Raw genomic sequence first — 5,556 nt, forward strand, 5'->3', positions numbered from 1 at the left:
GATTACAGTTTGTCCTTGCAGGAGTCAGTGACTTAATAGAGTCTAACAAAGGGTTGAACCTGAATGAGACAGTCACCCTTCAACATGGGGCCATGGCAGAGTGAACCAAGAACACTACAATGGGGGTGAGAGTGGAGCCATGATGGATTCACACTTCATCACCTCCACCATCATGTGGACCACCTGATCACCTCTCCCTCAACCTCTAAATAACTCATTCCCTGACCGGGAATCGAACCCGGTCCGCGGCGGTGAGAGCGCCGAATCCTAGCCACTAGACCATCAGGGACCACACTGAGCGCTCCAACAACAGAGACTATAGACAATGACTCAAGAACACAGGACTCTGTGGTCTCAGCTTGAGATGCAGAGGGTCCACCAAGACCACCAGACACCTCAGCCCCCTAAAGACAGTCCACCCCCAGGATCCTGCCCCCTCTGCTCCAACTCAGCCCTCCATTCATAACGTGACTTTCGCTACATCCAAATTGCCAAGCGGAAACCTACGTCCTCCTGCTACAACCTAAACATGGCGGCACCACTCAGACACCCTAGAAGATTGGTGGGGAAGCATGACCTCTGCTGGCAGAGCACAGACACCGCAATTAGGTAGACAGCACCAACGAAAGCCCCACCTGCTGGCCTGACTGTGGTACTGCACTCCACTCTGAACAAACCCTTCACTCATTCTCTATTATTAAGCACGTTAACGCACCTGTACAGGTGTGTTCACATTATATACATATTATATATTTATGCTTGGCGGTTTTTGATGAACTTGGGCGGTACTCTGGTGCAGGGATGAGGTCATGGAGCTGATCTGGGAGCAGTCCTGATGTTAAATGCTGTGATGAAGGACAGTGTGGAGGAAAAATGGGTCAAATTTAAATTGTCAACAGTTCAACGTTGTTGGCAGGACTCCAACCTGAGCAGGGAGACCCCAATGGATTTCTAGTCCATCGCCTTCACCACTCGGCCACAACGACCACATTCACACACTTTTGTAGGAGACTGAAATTAGACAATGAAAGTTCATGTCAGCACAGTCAAACATTTTTTGTCCTCTCTCAAAGACAAACTATTTGTGTGTGTGTGTGTGTGTGTGTGTGTGTGTGTGTGTGTTGTGACTGAGCAGTGAAGAAGACGACCTTCTGACTCCATTTTCTTTGTTGCTCTTCTATCAGTTCCTCAGTTTCACTCATCAAGTGAAGCAGCTTTGACAGGTTTACTTCTCTGTGTGTTCACAACTTTGGTCTTTAAACTCCTGACAAACTCACCACGTCACACATTTGGTGAATTAAAGCAACAAATAATGACATCATGATGATTCAGGTTCGGGGGGCACGGCCTGGAGGCAGAGTGGCCGTCTAGCAGAGTTGCTGGTTCAGTTCTCACTTCAGCTGGTGACCATGTTGAAGTGTCCTTGAGCAAGACACTGAGCCCCTCATTGCTCCTGATGACCAGCATCCAAGACCAACAAGCTTCTGATTGGCTCTGATTCTCTGAGCCAAAGTCCAACACAGGAAACAGAAAATCTTGAGGTTGTCTCACATTTTTTAAAGAAACTCAGCACAGGACAGTGATAGGAGGCTTGTTTCCTTGATGTGGGCTTCACCTCCACTGCTGTCCACATTTAAATGTTGGCTGATGCTGGTCCCCTGTTGAAACCTGGACCAGACCAGGGACCTTCAGACCTTCAGTCTAACGCTGTTCCAGCATTGGATGAAAGAGACTGGTGCTCTCATCTTCTTCAACATTGACTTGTTCTACCAGGACAAGAGAATCTGAGCTTGGATGTCATTTAGCAGTCAAAGGCTTGTTAAACTGGTAAACATCAGCTGGTGTTCACTCTGATGATGTAGCGATGGTCTGGATTCTTCCCTCTGGAGCACCAAGCTGCTGGGAAGAAGCCTGATGATGTCAGAGTTGTGTTCAGTGGCTCCTGCTGGGTCCATTTCTGACAAATGGGCTCCAAAGAGTTCAGCTGTTTCAAAGGCTCAGAGAAAGCAGCACATCATGGTGGTCAGGAGACGAGGTGGCCGAGTGGTTAAGGTGATGGACTGCTGATCCACTGAGCTCTGCAGGCGTGGGTTCCAATCCCATCCTCGTCGTAGGAGACTTTGGTTTCTACTCCTAGATTATGGATTTACTGTGAGGCTTTTAACTGACACAGATACCAGTTGAGTCAACTTCCCTTTCACAACCTGACCAAAACAACTCTGACACCCAGAGCTCACATGTGTCAATCACCTCTGGAGAAGGTCCCGCCCCCACAGAGCAAAAATCTCTGAAGTGTGAGGCTTTCCAAGAGGAGATCCTGCAGCACCAGAGAGCTGCAGTTCCAGGACCCCACAGCAGCACCAGAGAGCTGCAGTTCCAGGACCCCACAGCACCCCGTACTGAATTGGATGATAACATGCATTTGTTGGACTTTTGTTTTTTGGTGACAGCGCCACCTATCGAATTAGATGATAGCAAAATACTCCTTTCTAACTATCGTATTAAAGGTTTATTCCACCAAAATACTACTTCCTGTCCTTTAATTTTTAACTATAGTATAAATGGTTTCTTCCATTTCCACCAAATACTTTCTAATTTATAGTTTTAAAGGTTCATTCCACCAAAATACTTTCTAATTTATAGTTTTAAAGGTTCATTCCACCAAAATACTTTCAAATTTATAGTTTTAAAGGTTCGTTCCACCAAAATACTTTCTAATTTATAGTTTTAAAGGTTCGTTCCACCAAAATACTTTCTAATTTATAGTTTTAAAGGTTCGTTCCACCAAAATACTGTCTAATTTATAGTTTTAAAGGTTCGTTCCACCAAAATACTTTCTAATTTATAGTTTTAAAGGTTCGTTCCACCAAAATACTTTCTAATTTATAGTTTTAAAGGTTCGTTCCACCAAAATACTTTCTAATTTATAGTTTTAAAGGTTCGTTCCGCCAAAATACTTTCTAATTTATAGTTTTAAAGGTTCATTCCGCCAAAATACTTTCTAATTTATAGTTTTAAAGGTTCATTCCACCAAAATACTTTCTAATTTATAGTTTTAAAGGTTCGTTCCACCAAAATACTTTCTAATTTATAGTTTTAAAGGTTCGTTCCACCAAAATACTTTCTAATTTATAGTTTTAAAGGTTCGTTCCACCAAAATACTTTCTAATTTATAGTTTTAAAGGTTCGTTCCACCAAAATACTGTCTAATTTATAGTTTTAAAGGTTCGTTCCACCAAAATACTTTCTAATTTATAGTTTTAAAGGTTCGTTCCACCAAAATACTTTCTAATTTATAGTTTTAAAGGTTCGTTCCACCAAAATACTTTCTAATTTATAGTTTTAAAGGTTCGTTCCACCAAAATTCTTTCTAATTTATAGTTTTAAAGGTTCGTTCCACCAAAATACTTTTTAATTTATAGTTTTAAAGGCTCATTCCACCAAAATACTTTCTAATTTATAGTTTTAAAGGTTCGTTCCACCAAAATACTTTCTAATTTATAGTTTTAAAGGTTTGTTCCACCAAAATACTTTCTAATTTATAGTTTTAAAGGTTCGTTCCACCAAAATACTTTCTAATTTATAGTTTTAAAGGTTCGTTCCACCAAAATACTTTCTAATTTATAGTTTTAAAGTTTCGTTCCACCAAAATACTTTCTAATTTATAGTTTTAAAGGTTCGTTCCACCAAAATACTTTCTAATTTATAGTTTTAAAGGTTCGTTCCACCAAAATTCTTTCTAATTTATAGTTTTAAAGGTTCGTTCCACCAAAATACTTTTTAATTTATAGTTTTAAAGGCTCATTCCACCAAAATACTTTCTAATTTATAGTTTTAAAGGTTCGTTCCACCAAAATACTTTCTAATTTATAGTTTTAAAGGTTCGTTCCACCAAAATACTTTCTAATTTATAGTTTTAAAGGTTCGTTCCACCAAAATTCTTTCTAATTTATAGTTTTAAAGGTTCGTTCCACCAAAATACTTTCTAATTTATAGTTTTAAAGGTTCGTTCCACCAAAATACTTTCTAATTTATAGTTTTAAAGGTTCGTTCCACCAAAATACTTTCTTATTTATAGTTTTAAAGGTTCATTCCACCAAAATACTTTCTAATTTATAGTTTTAAACGCATTGCAGTTTGTAACAAAATTGGAATAATTTTATTTTGAAAAGCCAAAATAAAAAGTTGTGCTGACAAAGAGAGCAGTGTGTGTTTTAAATGTGAACCAAACAAGATGCCTGAATGTTTTTGAAAACTGCACTTTGTAATAGAAAATTAAAATTATTTTATTTTGAAAAACAAAATCAAAGCTCAGTTGTGCTGACAAGGAGAGCAGTGTGTGTTTCAAATGTTAATAAAAGAATAAGCCTAAATATTTTTGAAGACTACAGTTTGCAACAAAGTTTGAATGATTTTATTTTGAAAAGCCCAAAAGAATGTTGTGCTGACAAAGAGACCAGTGAATGATTTCAATGTGAACTGAAGAATAAATATTTTTGAAGACAATTTGTGCATTTCTTTGTGCTGTCTGAGTACACATTTGGCCCAGATGTAAGATGTGAATCATGGCTCTGTGCCAGATCTGAACCAAATGTCATAGCTGTAGGCTGGACCAGAACTGGCCCAGATCTGTTCCTGGTTGTGCTGCATATGTGGACCGCATTTGGTCCAGATGTGAAATGTGAATCACAGATTTGTGCTGAATCCAAAAAAAATGTCATTGAGTTTTTAACTGTACTGGGCCACAACCGGCCCACGTCCGTTCCAGATCAGTAATCTATATTGTTGCCGGTATTGGGCCGTTGTGAATAAAGACCCCGGTGCAGATCTGGCAAACGGGTCTGCACCAAATCTCATCCACGGTCTGGAGCAGATCTGCTGCAGTGTTGCTGTCTGGGAACTGTCAGCTCCAGTGGAAGCGCATGGGGAGGCTGTCTCCCCTCCTGGTCCAGACTGTTTCCCCTCCTGGTCCAGGCTGTCTCCCCTCCTGGTCCAGACTGTCAAACACAGGCTGGTCACATCCAAATTAAAACTCCCACACCTTCAAAAAACACACCACTGAATTCCTGACACAAATCCCTACAAAATGATGATGGTACATTCCACTGTTGGACAACATCTGGGGTTTAGGACACTTTTTCACATGAAAAACTCTAAAAACCTGCTCTGCTCTCCCCTCTGACACAGGGGGAGAGAGCAGCGGGGGAGGGGGCTTCAAGCCTCGACTCTCCCCTCTGCACTCTCACTTTACGTCAGCGGGGGAGGGGCGCTTCAAGCCTCGACTCTCCCCTCTGACACAGGGGGAGAGAGCAGCGGGGGAGGGGCGCTTCGAGCCTCGACTCTCCCCTCTGCGCTCTCACTTTACGTCAGAGGGGGAGGGGCGCTTCGAGCCTCGACTCTCCCCTCTGACATAGGGGGAGGGAGCAGCGGGGGAGGGGCGCTTCGAGCCTCGACTCTCCCCTCTGCACTCTCACTTTACGTCAGCGGGGGAGGGGCGCTTCGAGCCTCGACTCTCCCCTCTGCACTCTCACTTTACGTCAGCGGGGGAGGGGGCTT

General features: G+C 41.9%; 1 non-coding gene across 1 annotated transcript; it reads right to left on the reverse strand.

Moving 5' to 3' along the window:
- Window positions 1-217: 217 nt before the first annotated feature.
- trnae-cuc (transfer RNA glutamic acid (anticodon CUC)) lies at window positions 218-289 on the reverse strand. The gene has a single exon. It is a non-coding gene; the product is annotated as a tRNA-Glu (tRNA).
- Between the last annotated feature and the right edge of the window lie 5,267 nt (window positions 290-5,556).

The sequence above is a fragment of the Aulostomus chinensis genome, chromosome 1 (assembly GCF_037954235.1).
Source record: "Aulostomus chinensis isolate RoL2024-O1b breed Wild chromosome 1, RoL_Achi_v1.0, whole genome shotgun sequence".
NCBI lineage: Eukaryota > Metazoa > Chordata > Actinopteri > Syngnathiformes > Aulostomidae > Aulostomus > Aulostomus chinensis.